Genomic DNA, 11169 nt, shown 5'->3' with positions numbered 1-11169 from the left:
TATAACAGTAGATTTCATAAATATACTTAGAGATTGTCAAAGTAGTATTTACGAACGGGAAACATACTATTTCATATATATATATACACAGAAGGGAAATTTATCAAAGAATACTGGATATAACAATGCTTGGCCGAACGCTCAAGCATATTAGTTTGACACGAGGACGCTCGTCCTCAACAGGGGATCTATCCAAATGAAAGAATCCCACTTCCTTTATTTTCATCAAGAAAACCGAACGTTCTGAGACCGTTCAGCAACGAACGCATAATATCGTGGGGAGAGTTTTCTTATTTCATTCCATATACATTCCAGTTCAAAATCTCATAATTTCATTCCTTCATATCATAAACAAATTCTCAGGTTTCATACGATCCATATAATGTAAATCCCACATATTTCATATATCATGCATAACTCTCTCATATTTCATTCCCAATCATGTAAACAGCGAACGTTCATGCAATTCAATCACAGCAACATCATGCATTATACTCATGCAATTAATAACGAACGTTCATACCACATACAACAAACCAGTTAAATTAAATAAGCTTCCCTTACCTGGAAATGAACGAACGCTCACAGACGCACAAAGACGCTTCTCCACTCAGACTCTACTCGCCAACGCTCGTTAATCCACTATACGAACGAACCCCAACACCAAAACTCAGAATTACCCCACTCTAAGAAAATAACGAACGCACAACTCAGAAATGAGTTTGCATGCACGAGGAACGAACGTCAGAAACGAAAGGAAGGACTTACCAGCTCAGTTTTCACGAACCGAACGTTCTTCTGGAAATCCCTGCCGCCGAGCGTCCTTCAACGGTGCTGGAATGCTAAACGGAGGAGAATGAAATGGTGGCTCTTCCAGAGAGAAGGTGTAGAGAAAAATGAAGAGAAAAGATTCAGAGGATGCAAAGGGAAGGAAGAGAGAAAGAACTCTCAGAAATAGCACAGGGATGGTGCGGCCAGAGTGGAGTGGGGAATATTTCAGACTCAGCTTTTGCTTCCCGTACGCCAGCGCACGTTCACTCTGACTGTAGATGTCGGACGTCCACTCCCAAGCGGACACGTGTACTCCACTACGCCGAACGCACGTTCCCACTATGCTCTGACTCAGCTCTACGTGCGACAGTCTGGCGTCCGTCAGTGGGTGCTTCAGACGCTGCTGCCTCCATGTGCGCTGCTGAGGTGGCGCGTCCTCCTGCCGCCACGTGGACTCCACTACGCACGCTATTTTCTGAGGCCTGACATCCCCCCCAACTACAAAAATTTTCGTCCTCGAAAATTAGGACTGAGGCTCGAACAGATGGGGATACAAATCCTTCATGGCATCTTCCACTTCCCAAGTAGAGTAGCCCGTCTTGTCGTCCCAGACGACTTTCACCAATCTGACTGCTTTCCTTTTGTAGTACTTGGTGTTGCTATCTTCAATGCGTACCGGCTGCATTTCCAGTGTACGATCTTGACGAAGACGAATATCTTCTAACTCCAATATGTGAGAAGGGTCAGCTACGTACTTCCGAAGTTGAGAAACATAAAGGACCGGATGAAGATTGGATAGCTGAGGTGGTAAAGATAACTGGTACGCGACTGGTCCGATCTTCCTCAAGATCTGATAAGGTCCGACAAACTTGGGAGACAACTTCTTGGGTCGAACGGCTCTCCCTACACCAGTGGTCGGATGTAGTCTAAGGAAAACATGATCTCTTGCATCGAACTCCAAGGGTCTTCTCCTCTTGTCAGCGTAGGACTTCTGTCGACTCCTAGACGTCTTCAACCTTTCTTGAATCAACTTCACCTTCTTAGTCGTCTGCTGAACGAGCTCTGGTCTTGTTAATACTTTTTTCCCCTTCCTGAAACCAACACAAAGGCGTTCGACACTTCATCAGGAAATACATCAAGGAATTCATCCGCGACCGATCGTCCTCTATTCAGTTTACTAGACGATCGCTCATGACTCAAACCTTCAAATCGTTCGTCCGAATGCGTCATGATCAGAAAACAACTGGCGCCAATCACGATGTCTTCCTTTAGGTGACCGAGCTTCACGGATAGCCCTACTTCATACTCGTCCGGGAACACCAATTCCTTTGCCCCACAGTCAATGAGAACGCGATTGGCGGTAAGCTAATCCATTTCTAAGATCGCTTCTAAATCCTTTAAGGGTAGACATATGAGATTCACCTTATAACTACGCCCTTCACTCTCAATAGGACAATTGAAGCATACTGTAGACATCCTAACCTCACCAGCCTCTGAGGTTGACACTACCAAGTCGAACTGCATTTCGCGTTCGACTATACCCAATTTCCCAACGCACGCCTTCGAAATGAAGGAGTGTGTCGCCCCCAAATCATACAACACAAAACACGGCTTTCCAAATAATAAACAGATACTGGTGACGAACGTACCTGAACTGGCAGCTTCGGCGCCCGTGATCGCATACACTCTACCAACAGCCTGCGCTCGTCCACCCCTTCCTTGTTGCATTCTCCCAGCATTTGGCGGTGTCATTGCCGCTCGTCCGCCCATATAACACTCGCTTTCCCAGTGACCACTTCTTCTACAGCGGTTGCAATACTTCCCTCCAGTTAACTGAGGACAGACTGATTTGAAATGGGGTCCTCCACATTGAAAACATCTGACCGCCCCTTGTTGCCCAGACTGTCCGGCAACAACCAAAGCTTGAGACCCACTTGAATTCGGTGGTTGTACCGGGCGAGCGTAAGGTACCCTATTTCGGTTCAAATTTGGTTTGGACATGACTGACCCCTTAGCTGCTTGCTGCTGTTTCTTTTGTTGCTTTGCTTCGGTCACATTCTTTTCCAATACCTTGGCCCTCTCAACCATTGCAGGAAAGGACCTAATGCATAGGTTGGATAACAACACTTTCAGATTACTCCTCAGCCCGTTCTCAAATTTCCGGCACTGCCATTCTTCACTTGTAGCCATAGTGTTAAAACGAACCAGATGCTTGAACTTGTTGGTGTACTCCGAAACGGACATGTCACCTTGTACCAACTGGAGAAATTCCACTTCCTTGGTGTAACGAACGCTGTCAGGGAAATATTCCTCATAAAACTTAGCCTTGAAGACTTCCCAGGAAATGGGATTGTGAGAGTCCGTCAGTAACATCTTCGCACTCGACCACCAATGACTGGCCTCTCCAGTCAACAAATACTCAGTAAACGCCAACCTGTTTTCGTCCGGACATCTCTTGGCATTGTAGATCTGCTCCAAGTCACGCAGCCACTGGTCTGCCTCGTCAGGAAGGCATTTCCCATCAAACTTTGCTGGGCGATGCTGTAGAAAGTTCTCCAAACTCCACTCGGTCTGATGAGTAGTGTTTGAGGCGGATGCTCCAGGCGTACTCCTAGTAGTAGTAAGGATCTCCATCATTTGCCTCTGGGTCGCTTCAGAGTTTGCACGAGCAGCTTCTAGACTCTGTAAAGCAGCCGCGTTCTGCTGCATCAAAACAGTGTTCTGCTGCTGCAATCCTTCAATCACTGCTTCCAATAGTTTAGTGTTATCAGGTACATCCCGTTCAGTGGGTGGTGGGGGAGGAAGTCTTGGTGCCATTAGTTCTTTGAGAAGTAGGGAAAACGATCGTTAGAGTCAAGTTCAAAGAGTCTAAATTACTCAGTAAACGAACGTCGAGCACACGGCAAAACATGCATGGTGCACTCACAACCTACAAAACGAGACAACACAAGGAAAACGCAGGGTAAGCTTATGTAATTTAACTCATGCATCAACATATAAATTCCAGCAAACAGTTCATTTCACACATACATATCAACGTACGCATTCATCACACATCAACACCTTTTAACGTATATACTAAATAGACTCAACACACGATTGACTGTCCGGACTGTATGAATTCCCGTGTAGCTACGACGATCGCGCACCCGGGTGGTGTGGTAACTGGCATTCTCATCAGCTGCCACCCGAGGTAAGTCCGTTCCGTCCAAAGTACAGTTATGTGACGAGGACCTCCTGCCGTTCCCACGCATGACATACCCCCTCTATGTGAGGACGAGTACTCACGGAACATTAGGATCGGATCGTCCGCTAAGTCTGGCCACGGTCATACTTTACAAATTCCAACATTTTCCAAGAGTCGTTCCTACCTGGAACGCTCGTTCAATATTCATAACTTTCATTTCATCTCATATACTGTTCATCATTCACTATTCATCATATATTCATACTTTCATTTCCTCTCATATATTGTTCATCATTCACCATATATCATTTCATAATAATTTTCATCATTCATAAGGAAACCACCAAAACCGAACGTTCTGTCCCCAAAGACCGAGGACGAACGCTGCAAGTGAGACCAAAAGACGCTCGTTCGTATTAAAGTACGAACGGCAGAGAAACAGTTACGTTCAGGAATGGCCGAAAAGGTACTATTCATTGGACGAACGTTAATTTCAGAGACTAATTTAGGAGAAAGAGTACGAGCACTCAGAATAATACCGAGCGTCATTTAGGACGAACGCTCAGCATAAGACCGAGCCTCATTTTGAGCGAGCGCTCGGTATAAGACCGAACATCAATTAAAACGAGCGATCAATATATGACCGAGCACCATTAAGGACGAGCGTTCAGTATAAACCGAACACCCTTTTGGACGAGCGTGGGTGTGAGACCGAACGCTATTCTAGACAAACATTAGATTGGAGACCGAACGTCAAAAAGTACGAATGTTAGGTGTGTATTAAAACTACCAGATGCACAGTTCTTGGCCGAACACTCAAGCGAAGTATTTTAAAAGGAGGACGCTCGTCCTCAACTAGGATTCCATCCGGATGATAAAATCCCATTTCCAAAACCGAACGTACAAGAAAATCTAACCGAACGGTTTACACATGACAAATACCGAACGGTCTTAACAGACTAAAATAAGAGGAGGAGAGGGTCGAACGACCACTCTAACACAAACTACACTACTGGCCGAGCGTCTCACTGCTCGGTCTTTACTTCGACATCAACCAGGTTCTCTTCGTTCAGTGCCTCTTCCAAACGTTCGTCTCCCTCTGCTCACATCCACACGAATGATCATTGCAATGACAAGACGGACGTACAAATACGAGACAACACAAGGAAAAACGCAGGGTAACTACGATACAAATTCACATAAACAGTTCATCATACATGTCCATTTCAACGCACGCATAACAGAAAACTCAATACACGACTGACTGTCCAGACTGTATGAATTCCCGTGTAGCTACGACGATCGCGCACCCGGATGGTGTGGTAACTGGCATTCTTATCAGCTGCCACCCGAGGTTAGTCCATTCCGTCCAAATTACAATTATGTGACGAGGACCTCCTACCATTCCCACGCATGACATACCCCCTCTATGTGAGGACGAGTACTCACGGAACATCAGGATCGGATCGTCCGCTAAGTCTGGCCACGGTTATACTTTACAAATTCTCATAATCATAAGAGTCGCTCCTCCCCGGAACGCTCGTTCAACATTCATACTTTCATTTTGTCTCATATACTGTTCATCATTCACCATATATCATTCCATAATCATTCATAAGAAAACCATCGAAAACTGAACGTTCTGCCGCCAATAAGACCGAGAACGAACGCTGGGAGCAAGACCAAAGGACGCTCGTTCGAATCAGAGTACGAACGACAGAGAAACAGTTACGTTCAGGAATGGCTGAAAAGGTACTGTTCATTGGACGAACGTTAATTTCAGAGACTAATTTACGAGAAAGAGTACGAGCGCTCAGAATAATACCGAGCGTCATTTAGGACGAACGCTCAGCATAAGACCGAGCCTCATTTTGAGCGAGCGCTCGGTATAAGACCGAACATCAATTAAAACGAGCGATCAATATATGACTGAGCACCATTAAGGACGAGCGTTCAGTATAAACCAAACACCCTTTTGGACGAGTGTTGGTGTGAGACCGAACGCTATTCTAGACAAACATTAGATTGGAGACCGAACGTCAAAAAGTACGAACGTTAGGTGTGTATTAAAAGTACCAGATGCACAGTTCTTGGCCGAACGCTCAAGCGAAGTATTTTAAAAGGAGGACGCTCGTCCTCAACTAGGATTCCATCCGGATGATAAAATCCCATTTCCATTTTGTTCACCAAGAAAACCGAACGTTCTGAGACCGTTCAGCAACGAACGCATAATATCGTGGGGAGAGTTTTCTTATTTCATTCCATATACATTCCAGTTCAAAATCTCATAATTTCATTCCTTCATATCATAAACAAATTCTCAGGTTTCATACGATCCATATAATGTAAATCCCACATATTTCATATATCATGCATAACTCTCTCATATTTCATTCCCAATCATGTAAACAGCGAACGTTCATGCAATTCAATCACAGCAACATCATGCATTATACTCATGCAATTAATAACGAACGTTCATACCACATACAACAAACCAGTTAAGGAAGAGAAGGTGCAGAGAAAAATGAAGAGAAAAGATTCAGAGGATGCAAAGGGAAGGAAGAGAGAAAGAACTCTCAGAAATAGCACAGGGATGGTGCGGCCAGAGTGGAGTGGGGAATATTTCAAACTCAGCTTTTGCTTCCCGTACGCCAGCGCACGTTCACTCTGACTGTAGATGTCGGACGTCCACTCCCAAGCGGACACGTGTACTCCACTACGCCGAACGCACGTTCCCACTATGCTCTGACTCAGCTCTGCGTGCGACAGTCTGGCGTCCGTCAGTGGGTGCGTCAGACGCTGCTGCCTCCATGTGCGCTGCTGAGGTGGCGCGTCCTCCTGCCGCCACGTGGACTCCACTACGCACGCTATTTTCTGAGGCCTGATAATGTGCCTACCATCATCATTGTGGTGCAATTACTTTTTCATGGGAGTCGTGCAAATCACCACTTTTGAGAACAAAGGAAACAACTGTCAGTTAAAGGGTTGTTAATAAGAAAAGCTAATGGAATCCTTATATGCGGCATAGTAAAAAAAGCATGCTACTAATATATCAAATTTTTTGGATAATTGGCACTTTGTTGTCTAGTACTAACATTTTCCAGTGACAAGAAGGAATAAAGATGTTACGGTGAGAAGGGTTCTAGAGACGGAAGAACGATTACGCCGCCCGGATCTTCCAACTCACCCAGGAGCAAGGCCATAAACCCGGCGGCGAAATCGTCCGAGTGCCTTCCAGCGAGTTACGATGGCGAAGGTGAAAGTGTTCAACTCCTAAATACCCCAAGCGTTCACCAGGGACTGAGCGGCTACGACGCAATCCGCGCTCGGTGAACCAATTTTATTAAAACTCCTCTATTATGGAGACTTGTATATTCTCCAACAACCTCTCCATGGTGCCCGACGACTCCCGGAAGCACATCGTCAGTATGTGGCCGCACCGCAGCCACGACAGCCACGATGCCCGTCCAACACGACCAGTGTTTCGGTGACAAAGACACCGCTGATTACGAGCCCAAGAGACCACTACATTGTTGTTTCTTCCCGCCTAAAATTGTTTTTAACTGAAACATCTGACTAGGTTGCAGGGGAAGATCAGTGGGTTAAGTCGAACCCTCAGCAGTGGAGGTGGCAGTAACAAGGCCATTGGCCTTCATTTAAACCCTAAAGGGCGGTGCACCACTCACTATCCCGAGCAGTTATATCTCCTCGATGATGACCACCGCGTGACCGGTTTCAACATCAACGCTTTTCAAATCAAACATTATTCAATTCTTATTATATATTCAAAAGGCTACTCGATTTTAAGAGTTTTTCTAGTTTCATTACTTGTATTGGAAGTGCAGGTGATATAGGACCAAACGCTTGCTCAGTAACCCGAACGCGGGGTTACCTTGACATGAGTAGCTGTCGCTCGGTAACCAGAATCAGGCTCGTTTATTGGAACCGATCGACGATGCCAACGTTAACCAACTTCGGCCGAGCGGCCTTACTTGTGCGTGCGTCTCGCCTCAACATTTTGGCCGAACGGTCTTAGTTGATCGTGCGTCTCGCCTCAACATTTTGGCCGAACGGTCTTAGTTGATCGTGCGTCTCGCCTCAACGTCTTGCCCGAGCGGTAACGTCCGGCCTCAACATTTTGGCCGAGTGGCCTTACTTGTGCGTGCGTCTCGCCTCAACATTTTGGCCGAACGGTCTTAGTTGATCGTGCGTCTCTCCTCAACATTTTGGCCGAACAGTCTTAGTTGATCGTGCGTCTCGCCTCAACGTTTTGCCCGAGCGGTAACGTCCGGCCTCAACATTTTGGCCGAGCGGTCACGTTAGGCCTCAACATTTTGGCCGAGCGGCCTTACTTGTGCGTGCGTCTCGCCTCAACATTTTGGTCGAACAGTCTTAGTTGATCGTGTGTCTCTCCTCAACATTTTTGACCGAACGGTCTCACTTGCTCGTTCGTTTCGCCTCAACATTTTGGCCGAGCGGTCACATCCGCCCTCATCATTCTGACCGAACGGTCTCACTTACTCGTTCGTCTGAAATAAGCACAAACTATCAAAGAATTGAAACCAAACAGGTTTTACTTACTTGGCCATCTGACGTAGCCAATCAAGTTAATGTCAAAATAACTTTCTAAGAGCCAAGAGCTAAAGAGCCAAGCTGATTCTCAACCGAGCACCGAACACCTTGCCTCTTCTTTAACATCTTCCGAGTGATGTTATACAATATAATCATTTTATTTTGCAGGTCTCAAGACAATAGGGCACTACAGCTATGACACATCCTCATGAATACTTCAAATGTCCAACCATAGATCGAATGGTCTACCAAAGACCGAACGGTCTAGCATATATTTTGATATTATCTTATAGGTCACAAGGCACTAAGGCACTAAGGCAGTGGCACAAACATTCAATCGAAGGCCGAACGGTCTCACTTGCTCGGTCAACTGGTCTCAACTCAAACTAAACTCAGCTACATTTTTCTAACCGTTCGAAATTCTAGTGTTGTTTTTCTTCGGTGCAGATAACAGGACTCTATACAAACTACTTGGCCAACCTTGAGCAACCGAGCGGGTGAGGCACTCTCTTGAGCAACCGAGCGGGTGAGGCAGTCTCTTCGTGAGCTCTCAGCTTGGTCTTAGAGCACGCTCCTCGAGAGCTTCTAAGACCTAAACCGAGCGGGTGAGGCAGTCTCTTCGTGAGCTCTCACCTTGGTCTTAGAGCACGCTCCTCGAGAGCTTTTAAGACCTAAACTGAGCGGGTGAGGCAGTCTCTTCGTGAGCTCTCACCTTGGTCTTAGAGCACGCTCCTCGAGAGCTTTTAAGACCTAAACCGAGCGGGTGAGGCAGTCTCTTCGTGAGCTCTCACCTTGGTCTTAGAGCACGCTCCTCGAGAGCTTCTAAGACCTAAACCGAGCGGGTGAGGCAGTCTCTTCGTGAGCTCTCACCTTGGTCTTAGAGCACGCTCCTCGAGAGCTTCTAACACATGGTCAAATTTCGTTAAGTGGAAAGGAAGGCCGAGCAGAGGTCACTTCAAAACCCTACGTAAAAGTACTTTTGCTAGGGCTTGGGGGGCTCGTGTTACTACCGTCGGTAGGCAACCGACCGTGGCTTGTGGTATTACCGAGAGTAGGCGACCGACCACAGATTGTGTTATTACCGAGGGTAGACAACAGACGGTGGCTTGTGTTACTACCGAAGGAAGGCAACCGATCGGGTGAGCGCAAGGAAAGTAGATTGTAGACAACCGTTAAATGCTCATGAATGCATGGTTAATGGGATAACGGTCATTGTCGAGTATTTAAAGAGGGTATTGAAAGCCATTAAGAGGTAAATTAATGGATAATATTCCCTATAATTGTATAAATAGAAGTCAAAGGGGAAGGTAAAGCCTCTGTTCAATTTTATAATTATAGACTTGTGATAGCCCATTCTGACTTGAGCGTCGGAGTGTTTGTTGTAGGTCAACCCTCTTTTATTGACTAAGGACGAGCGTAAGGAGCGGAGAGAAGAAGAACCGAACGCAGGAGTGAAGCGAGTGTTTCTGGACGGACGTAGGAGTTTCCCCGGTCTCATTCAGCAGAAACACGTATGATGACATGAATTAACTGTGCTATTGTATAACATGCTTTTTATATCTAGCTCACCCTTGCATTGTTTGTGTTGTGTGCTGTTTGGGTATGTTTCTTTGGCGATGATCATCCACTTGGATGGGAGCAGACGTTGTCGAGGAGATTCCTTTGGAGCAAGAGCTGGAGGTTACTGATGTCGCGGTGTAGTCTTCTTAAGAATTTCCTGATTGAACACTTGTAGTGTTAAATCCTTTCAACTGTTCAAGTTTAAATTCCAGTTTCTTTTATTTCTGGATCACTGTAATTTCACGTTTAATTACACGTCATACTCCGACTGTTCTCTTTATTGGTATGTTGACGTCCATATTATGTAATATTGGTTATTATATAATCGGGATGTTACAGAGATAGTTTCTACAATCAAACAATATCACATCAACAACAGATATAAATTCGACATTGTTGAATCAATGCCTAACATATACCTTGTACGAGGTCTCGAATACCACAATGACTACCAATGGTGCTTGCAGGCAGGTTATAACAAAGCCCATCAATATTGGGAAATCAAGAACATCGATGAACCACATGCGTGTTTTTCAACCATACTATCTCAAGATCATATAAATCTTGACAATAATCACATTGTCGTCATCGTGTCAAATTCTTTGAGGACAAACCTTGTCCATCAAGATTTTGATTGTAAACATTAAAAATCAATTAGGATATTTTGTGTCATACATAAAAGCTTAGATGGCCAAACCAATGGTGACTAGGAAGATTCTTATAATCATCTGCCCAAGTGGTTACATGCGGTCAACGATGTAAATCCTGGTACAATTCTTCAATGCACTAGTTCTCCAATGAAGTTTGATGGACAACCTGATAACGATTGTTATGTTATGGAAAGAGTTTTATGGTCTTTCGGTCCTTGTATAGAAGGATTCAAATATTGTAAATTCATTCAAAGTAGATGGAACCATTCTAACGAACAAATATCATGAAACTTTGCTTACCGCGATCGCTCAAGATGGCAATAGAAATTTGTTTCCATTGGCATTTGCCATTGTAGAAGGTGAGACAAAGGATGCATTGATACGGTTTTTTCAACTACTTCAATAACATGTTACCCCTCAACAAAA

This window comes from Vigna umbellata, chromosome 1, assembly GCF_029865625.1.
Source record: "Vigna umbellata cultivar VRB3 chromosome 1, Vumbellata_1.0, whole genome shotgun sequence".
In the NCBI taxonomy this organism is placed as follows: Eukaryota; Viridiplantae; Streptophyta; class Magnoliopsida; order Fabales; family Fabaceae; genus Vigna; species Vigna umbellata.
Note: the sequence above shows the minus strand (reverse complement) of the source record.